The sequence below is a fragment of the Leucoraja erinacea genome, chromosome 12, assembly GCF_028641065.1.
Source record: "Leucoraja erinacea ecotype New England chromosome 12, Leri_hhj_1, whole genome shotgun sequence".
NCBI lineage: Eukaryota > Metazoa > Chordata > Chondrichthyes > Rajiformes > Rajidae > Leucoraja > Leucoraja erinaceus.
This window is the reverse complement of record NC_073388.1, coordinates 13,447,931-13,457,293: the sequence shown is the minus strand read 5'-3', so window position 1 is coordinate 13,457,293 and position 9,363 is coordinate 13,447,931.

The window sequence follows — 9,363 nt, the reverse complement described above, 5'->3', positions numbered from 1 at the left end:
GCCTCTCGCACTTGCATCCAGAAACCCCAGAAGCCTTTCCAAATGAGTCAGAAGTTCACCCGCACCATGTCTACCGCAGTTGGTGCTACCAATGTGGCTTCCTTTACATTGGCAAGAGAAAGCATGGACTAGATGACTGTTTCTCTGAACACTTGCACTTAACTGCCAAGGCCTGCTGGATTTCCCATTTGCTAACCATTTTAATTCCCCTTCTCATAATGATCTTTGAGAGTTTTCAGTGGAGCAGACAAATTGAATTCTCCAATTTCAAGTAATAGCCCCCCCTCTTTTCCCTTGCCTACCCCCAACAGCCCATCTCCCAGCCACCCTGCTTCTTTCCCCTTGCCACTGCCTTACTGGGTGGCAAAGTGGTGTAGTGGTAGAGCTACTGCCTTACAGTGCCAGAGACCCAGGTTCGAACCTGCCTTCGGCGGACTGTCTGTACAAAGTTTGTACGTTCTCCTCGTGCCCTGCATCGGTATTCGTCGAGATCTTCGGTTTCCTCACACACTTCAAAGACATAAAGGTTTTTAGGTTAATTGGCTTGGTATAAATGTAAAATTGACCCTAGTGCGTTGGGTAGTGTTAATGTATGGGGGTCGTTTGTGCGGACTTGGTGGGCCAAAAGGCCTGTTTCCGCACTGTTTCTCTAAAACTGAAGCTAAATATGTTCATCTCCCATACCCAAGTCGCCATTTATTTTTTATTACCTCTCTTTCCCTTTACCTCTGTCCCCTACCACCCATATCTCTTCCTCCAGCTTTGCATTACACTCCTCCCCTTATCTGACACCTAGCTCTCCCTTATAACTCCACATTGGTCCATGTGACGACTGCTGAAATATTGCTGCCATTCCCCTTCTCATGATTGAGGAAAAAGCTAACCAACTTGAACTGAGCTAAAAATGCATTATATTTGATGCACATGGGATTACTTTTCCTTTCAATTTGTGTGTGAGATTCTCCATAGGTTTTGGACAATCTGATTCGAGTGCATGCCTGTTTCTACCCTTCAAATTATTTTGTAATGTTTCTCTTGCACAGGAGAATGGAACAATAAATGGATTAATTGATGGTGTAAGCAGACATAATTTATATCACGAACTTACTCAAGTGTTTGAAACATCCAAGATAACAATGGGAGATTTCATTGGTGATAATTTGAATACACATTCAAAATTTGGTCACTTTATATAAGCATTTTTTGTCACACCACTGCACTGGGAACTTCTAAACCATCCCTTTTGAGCAAAATTTGTCTTGATGCTTCTGATCATCTAAGTTAACAGTTTCATCTATTTCCTACTAGAATAAGTAACATTTAGAACTTCCATGAAATTGTTTTACGTTTTATTGTTTTGCTCTTTCCCCTTAAGGCTTAAGGGGTCACAGTTTAAGGATAAGGGGGAAGTCTTTTAGGACCGAGATGAGAAAAACATTTTTTTCACACGAGAGTGGTGAATCTGTGGAATTCTCTGTCACAGAAGGTAGTTGAGGCCAGTTCATTTGCTATATTTAAGAGGGAGTTAGATGTGGCCCTTGTGGTTAAAGGGATCAGGGGGTATGGAGAGAAGGCAGGTACAGGATACTGAGTTGGATGATCAGCCGTGATCATATTGAATGGCGGTGTAGGCTCGAAGGGCCGAATGGCCTACTCCTGCACCTATTTTCTATGTTTCTTCCATGTAGAGCTATGCCTAGATATTTTTAAAGTGCTTCGAGAAAATGGGTTGGAACAGGAGGCTGGAATGGCTGGAACACGAGGTTGTAAATTTTGTCAAAAAGAAAAAGGAAGCATGAATTTAGGAAGATGAAAGCATATAGGTCCTCTAAGAAATATAAAGAAAAAAGGAAAAAAGCAGTGAATTAGTAGGACCAGATGGGGCCGTGAAATATCATTGGTAAATCAGATTAAAAATAAAGCGGTGTGGACTAGAGGCTAGATGCAGAAACACAGAATTGCAGATGCTGGTTTATACCAAACATTGACAAAGTGCTGAAGTAAGTCAGTGGGTCAAGCAGAATCTGGAGAAAAAGGATGGGTGATGCTGTGGGTTGGCACTCTTCTTCAGACTGAAGATGGTCCGAAGAAGGGTCCAGACCCGAAACGTCACCCAAGCTTTTTCTCCAGAGGTGCTGACTGACCCACTGAGTTACCCCAGCACTCTGTGTCTATCTCTAGATTGGAAGCTAGTAGCTCTAAAGAGAGATTGGACAGTCTTCGATAGTTTTCTCTGGAGTTTCAAAAGTTAAAGGAGACCTGTCAGAAGTTCATAAAATTATGAGAGGCATGGATAGGGTAAACAGTCAGAATCTTTTTCCCCAGAGTGGAAATATCAAATTCAGAGGGCAGAGCTTTAAGGTGACAGGGGGATGGGGGGATGTTTAAAAGAGATGACGAGCAAGTTTTTATAACACAGAAAATGCCAGGTTCCTGGATTGTGCTACCCAGGGTGATGATGGAAACAGAAACAGTAGTTTTATAGGAGGCTTTTAGATATGCACATGAATGTGGATGGATATTAGTAATGCACAGCAAAATCTAATTCGGCGTCATGTTCAGCACTATATTGTGGACCAAAGGGTTTGTTCCTGTGCTGTACTGTTCTATATGTTATGTATATTGCAATGTGGGAGAGCTGAGCACTAGACATGTTTCTGTTTTACTGTTCCTTCAGATACTGTGCTTGGTTCTCCAATTTGATCCTTCCGCTTTTATGGTTTGACTTCCAAACCCTGAGATATTTTTTGATTACTTAATTTGTCTAGCATTTGTTTTTAAGCATGCCCCAACCTACTGCATTAGATATAATTACATTTATGGCTGCCATGGGGATGGTGCCACATGAGAAAGTTGAATATAGTGAGTTGTTAGTTGGTTTATTTATTGTTACGTGTATAGAGATACAGTGAGAAGCTTGTACACATGCTATCCAGTTAAACCATTCTACACATCAGTACAATAGATCCTCTTCTGGAACAGCACACTGGGAGTCACCACCTTGCAACTTCCAAGCTTCCGAAAAGTCCGATCTTGGCCCAAGGAAGCATGCAATTTTTTATTTGAAGACCTAGTGACCTGGCGGCACTGGATTGATGAGGTATGGGTCAGCCTGGCCCAATGCAATGTTGCTGCCTCCTTCCTCCGCCGCTCCGTGCAGCTGCTGCAGGCTGCGTTCAATCCACTTGCTCACCTGGCAGTTGTATGGCCTCTTGCGGCCAACTCCACCACCACTACAATCCATGGCACCACAACTGCACTGTCCGTCACCTCCAGCAGCCACCCCCCTGCTTCCATGTGCCGAGGTCACCAGGCTCCGCTTCCCGAGCCAGTCACAGAACGTTGAGGAGCTTTCCAAGGGCTCGGGAGGTGAGTTTGCAGACTGTTCACAGCCACTGGTTTCCTCCATAGCACCATCTCCGTGCTGTATTACAGCAGGAAATGCTTGTGTCGACCTATGTAGTATATAACTACAATTTTCCTTGAAGTGGATGACATATCTCTGCATTTAGTGCTCTTGCTGTGACACAGTCCCCTAGAACACAAGTCACTGGCTAGATGTTGGCTCTTCTGTAAATAGAATATGTTCCACCTTTTCAGCTGTGAACACACATTAAAAGTAAGGGACTAATTAATAGCTTGTCAAATAAAAATGTGGTCATCTTGATTTGGGCTGGGTGGGGGGAGAAATCTGCAGTCTAATCTCTCATCATCCCATTTTTTTCTGTCAGCCAAGAAGTCAAGTTGGGTGATTTCCAAAGAGTGTAAGCGCAAAATGATTTAAGAAATTATTTAAGGGTAGGGGAGTAGACCATCTGGTTCTTTGTTGCTCTGTCATTCATTATTATGATTAGTGCCATTTTTCAACACCATCCCTGTGTTTAGCAATTTGTCCCTTGAAATGGTATTCATGGGATGTTTGTGCCAAAAAAAAGTTTGTACCAATCCTCCATGTATTGATGTTTTTGCTCGCACATGCCAGTTTGAAGTAGTAGTATGGCCTTGTAGGAATTAGGTTCTGAAGTTAAATTGGCTTGGCCTGATTCTGGAAAGTCAGAGTTAAAATGGTGCATGGACTCTCCGAATCTTATGCTTAACATTCAAGCAAATCACTTCAGGAAAACTTGCAACATTTCCATGTCATATGACGACTAGGAAGATCAAATTCAAGTAATTGAGTAAATCTGGAATTAAAGCTGGTCCCAGTAATGGTAGAAGCGAAATTACTTGGAATGTTCTGCTTTTACTCTCTGGGTTTTTGAGAGTAAACCTGCCATCCTTACCCATTCTGAGTTACCCCAAATCCATGAATGCAGTTTACTCTTAACTGCCTCAGTTCAGGGGCAAGTTGAGGTAGATAATGCACTCCAGCATATCCAACAAGTTCGTATGCATGATCAAATATATTTTTGAAATGGTATGTGAAACTATTTGCATTTCTGAAACATTATATTTAAAGGACAAATCTATAAAGTCCAATCCTATAGATTATTTTAGGGTGAAACGCTGGTTGCAGTGGTAGAGTGATGCCTTACAGCACTTGCAGCGCCAGAGACCCAGGTTCAATCTCGACTATGGATGCTGTCTGTACAGTTTGGATGTTCTCACCATGGCCTGCGTGGGTTTTCTCAGATCTTCGGTTTCCTCCACATTCCAACGACGTAGAGGTATGTAGGTTAATTGGCTGGGTATGTGTAAGTTGTCCTTAGTAAGTGTAGGATAGTGTTAATATGCGGGGGACAGTGTGGACTCGATGGGCTGAAGAGCCTGTTTCTGCGCTGTATCTCTAAAACTAAAACGAAATTGGACCATGAAAGATGTGGTAACGCATCACAATGATGTGCAGAGAAGATGGAAGAACATGGAGTGATGGAACAAAATCAATTCTCATGGGTAATTGGAATTTCCATGCTGGAATCATCTCTTTTGCTATCTGCAGAACAATTTAGAAGGTTAGTCAGCTTGACATTAACAAACGGTGGCATTGGATTTTTTTATTTGGTAATGAAGAAGATAGAAAATTATTTTTAACTATGAATGGAGAAGAGGGGAATAAAAGCTTGAATATATGAAGGCAATTACCTCTGAATATTTGAACTATACCTATGTTCCAAAGCCCCAAAATACCATTTTACAGCTTGCTTCTTTTAACAGCGTTACAAACCTGTTTGTGGCATAAATAGTCATTTGAGCTATTCAGAAAAGTGGTGCATTCATTGATTCAACATGGTTAGCATTCAGTGTGACTGCACGGCATGCGATAAGATGAAGGTTTCACAGATCTTACACTTTAGATTTGTTGGTTCATTAGAGTGAAACTGTTCTGTAACTTTGCCTTTTATTTAGGAGATGAAAACGCAGCCTTTTGTCTGTAACTTGAACAATGAGAGTCTTGAAAGAAAGTCGTCGTATTTTGCAAAACACAAAGTACTGTGGTAACTCTGCGGGTCAAGAGGCATTTGTAAAGGGAATGGATAGGCAACGTTTTGGGTTGGGACCATTCTTCAGCAATTCCTTGTGCCATATTGTATCTTATCTGGGTTTCTAACACTGCAACAGCAACTTTCATTGGTCATAATTAATGTATCAGGGCATTATTTATCATTTGCACACTTCTGTATACCACTAATCACAGGTAGTAGAAGTTTACTTCTGGGCCTAGTTTAAAACAGCAAAGAGGTTTCTAGAGGAAAATGTGCAGCTAGGGATCTGGACTGTTGTAGCAAGACAGCCAATGTTAGATGAAAAGTAGGAAAGTACAGCGGTAGCGTTGATGCCTTACAGTGCCAGAGACACGGTTTTGATCCTGACTACAGGTGCTGCCTGTACAGAGTTAGTATGTCCTCCCTGTGACTGCGGGTTTTCTCCGCATGCTCCGGTTTCCTCCCACATTGCAAAGACGTGTGGATTTATTGATTATTGTAAATTGTCTCTAGAGTGTGGGATAGGAATAGCGTAAGGGTGATCGTTTGTCGGCGTGGACTCGGTGGGCAGGAGCGTTTTTCCACACTCCATCTAAACTCTAAACAATAAATTGTAATTGGAACAATACTGAGATCTTGGTTTGTTGGGTTGGAGCCCATTACAAACATAGGCAGGGGAAGTAGGCAACAATACCATGAAGTGATTGCAGGATCAAGATTTTGTCAGAGTCAATGAAGGTTATAAAGCGCAGAAATGTTGACATCAGGATCTTGTGCAAATTAAGTTACAAGAGGAAGAATTTTGCGATGAGTTGGAGCTTATGGAGGATTGACCTGGAGTACTTTGCAGTGGTTGTGACCATTAAATGCATGTTTGAGGAGTTTTGAAATTAGTTGAGACAAAGATGAAAGTAGGTGCCTTAACAAGGAGTTGCAGATGCTGGTTTATACCATAGACACAAAATACTGGAGTAATATAACGGGTCAGCAGGCCATTTTAGGAGAAAAAGGATAGGTGATGTTTCGGGTCGGGAGCCGTCTTCAGCAATTCTTTGGTCCGTATTTTATATTATCTGAATTAATAACGCTGTGACAACAACTTTCATTGATGAAAGTAGGTGGTGTTGGTGAGGATTTGGTGCCAAAAGCTAATTTTGGGTCATTTCAAGGTTGAACACAATGTGATCCAACCTCAAACAATACCCAGGGAGTGATGGAGTTTCCACTGGTTGCTAAAGACTGTTACTTTGGTCTTCATGGTATTTAGTTGGAAGGCAATTTAGCTCAACCAGATCGTATCATGAGGGTGGCATATTAGACATTCGAGGACCTGTAGTATTGGAGGTTATTGTTGTCAGTGTAGACGTGAAACCTGCTCTTTTGTTCCTTCACTCATACATATTTTGTATAAACACAGCATTTCTATATTATTTATTTTTCCTAACATCATATACTGTACCTATTTAGTCACAACTTTGATCTAATCTCTATTTTTCCCCTTGATCTAACCCTTCTTTATCCTGGTTTGCAATCCTATTTGCCAATTTATTTTTCCATTCATTATGGGCAAGCCCTTTTAAACCTACAAAAATCCACAAAATGCTGGAGTAACTCAACAGGTCAGGCAGCACCTCTGGAGGACATGGAAAGATAACCTTTCAGGTCAGGACGGTTTATCAGATGCTGCCTGACCTGCTGAGTTACTTTGTGGATTTTTTTTGGTAAACCAGCATCTGCAATTCCTTGTGTTTCCCTTTTAATCTATACAGTATATGGATCTTCCCCAGTCAGTGTCCTTGTCATCTTCATATCTATTCATTGACTTGTGTTTATGCTGTGTTCATAAATGTTTCCCTTATTTAGTTATCTACTTGCTCTGTGCTGCCACTAGGTCAAGTTGCATTTCTTCAAGCAACAATATACTGAGAGCTTAGCGATGAATGCATTACAGAAACACCAACATTCCTTCTCATCGCAAATATTTTCTCTAAATAATGTTGGATAATTGCACATTACAATTTTGATTCTATTATTAATATACTCTCACTTTTGTAAATTTTCCTTTTGACAAGATTATTCCCAGTGTTTTAATTGATCATAGATTCTAATCAGATACAAACAAAACATAAAATTAGGTCAGAGTCATACAGTGTGGAAACAGGCCCTTCGGCCCAATTTGCCCACGCTGGCCAACATGTCACAGCTATACTAGGCCCATTTGCCTGCGCTTGGTTCATAGCCCTCCAAACCTGTCCTATACATGTACCTGTCTAACTGTTTCTTAAATGTTGGGTTAGTCCCAGCCTCAACTACCTCATCAGGCAACTTGTTCCATACACCCACCACCCTTTGTGTGAAAATTATTCCTATTAAATCTTTTCCCCTTCACGTTGAATGTCCTTTGGTCCTCAATTCCCCTACTCTGGGCTAGAGACTCTGTGCATCCACCCGATCTATTCCTCTCATGATCTTTTATACCTCTTTTAAGATCACCCCTCATCCTCCTGCGCTCCATGGAATAGAGACCCCGTCTACTCAACCTCTCCCTATAGCTCACACCCTCTAGTCCTGGCAACATCCTCGTAAATCTTCTCTGAACCCTTTCAAGCTTGACACTATCTTTCCCCTAACATGGTGTTCAGAACTGAACATAATATTCTAAATGTGGTCTCACCAATGTCTTGTACAACTGCAACATGACTTCCCAAATCCATACTAATGATGTAAAAGTCCAAGCTGTGATTATAAATTTGGAAAATCCTATTGTCTACTCCAGTTTTGAGTAAGCTTCATCCACAATGGATAGGTCAGGTTTAGAAGGATATAAGCCAAACACAGGCAGGTGAGATGAGTGTATTGGTCGGTGTGAACAAGATGGGCCGAAGGGCCTGTTCCCACGATGTATGACTATGTCACTATATGACTCTATGACAATCTCTCTGTTTACTTGTCTGAAGCCTCCACTCCATATAACCATATAACAATTACAGCACGGAAACAGGCCATCTCGGCCTTTCTAGTCCGTGCCGAACACTTATTCTCCCCAGTCCCATCTACCTGCACTCAGCCCATAACCCTCCATTCCTTTCCCATCTATATACCTACCCAATTTATTTTTAAATGATAAAATCGAACCTGCCTCCACCACTTCCACTGGAAGCTCATTCCACACAGCTACCACTCTCTGAGTAAAGAGGTTCCCCCTAATGTTACCCCTAAACTTCTGTTCCTTAATTCTCAAATCATGTCCTTTTGTTTAAATCTTCCCTACTCTCAATGGAAAAAGCTTATCCACGTCAACTCTGTCCATCCCTCTCATCATTTTAAAGACCTCTATCAAGTCCACCCTTAACCTTCTGTGCTCCAAAGAATAACTTGTTCAACCTTTCTCTGTAACTCAGTTGCTGAAACCCAGGCAACATTCTAGTAAATCTCCTCTGTACTCACTCTATTTTGTAGACATCTTTCCTATAATTTGGCGACCAAAATTGTACACCATACTCCAGAATTGGCCTCACCAATGCCTTGTACAATTTTAACATTACATTCCAACTTCTATACTCAATGCTCTGATTTATAAAGGCCAGCACACCAAAAGCTTTATTTACCACCCTATCTACATGAGATTCCACCTTCAGGGAACTATGCAGTTATTCCTAGACCCCTCTGTTCAACTGCATTCCTCACTTCGCTACCATTTACCATGTACGTCCTATTTTGATTTGTCCTGCCAATATGTAGAACCAAACACTTATCAGCATTAAACTTCATCTGCCATCTTTCAGCCCACTCTTCCACTCATAGCCCACTCATAGTTTACTGTACTACCATCTACACTTAGTGATGTGCACATTAATATAAACCTGTCACCATCCACAAGTAGTTATCATATGCCATATCACAAGCCAGCCCTGGCCTTGAAGCTTTAGGACAAAAGATT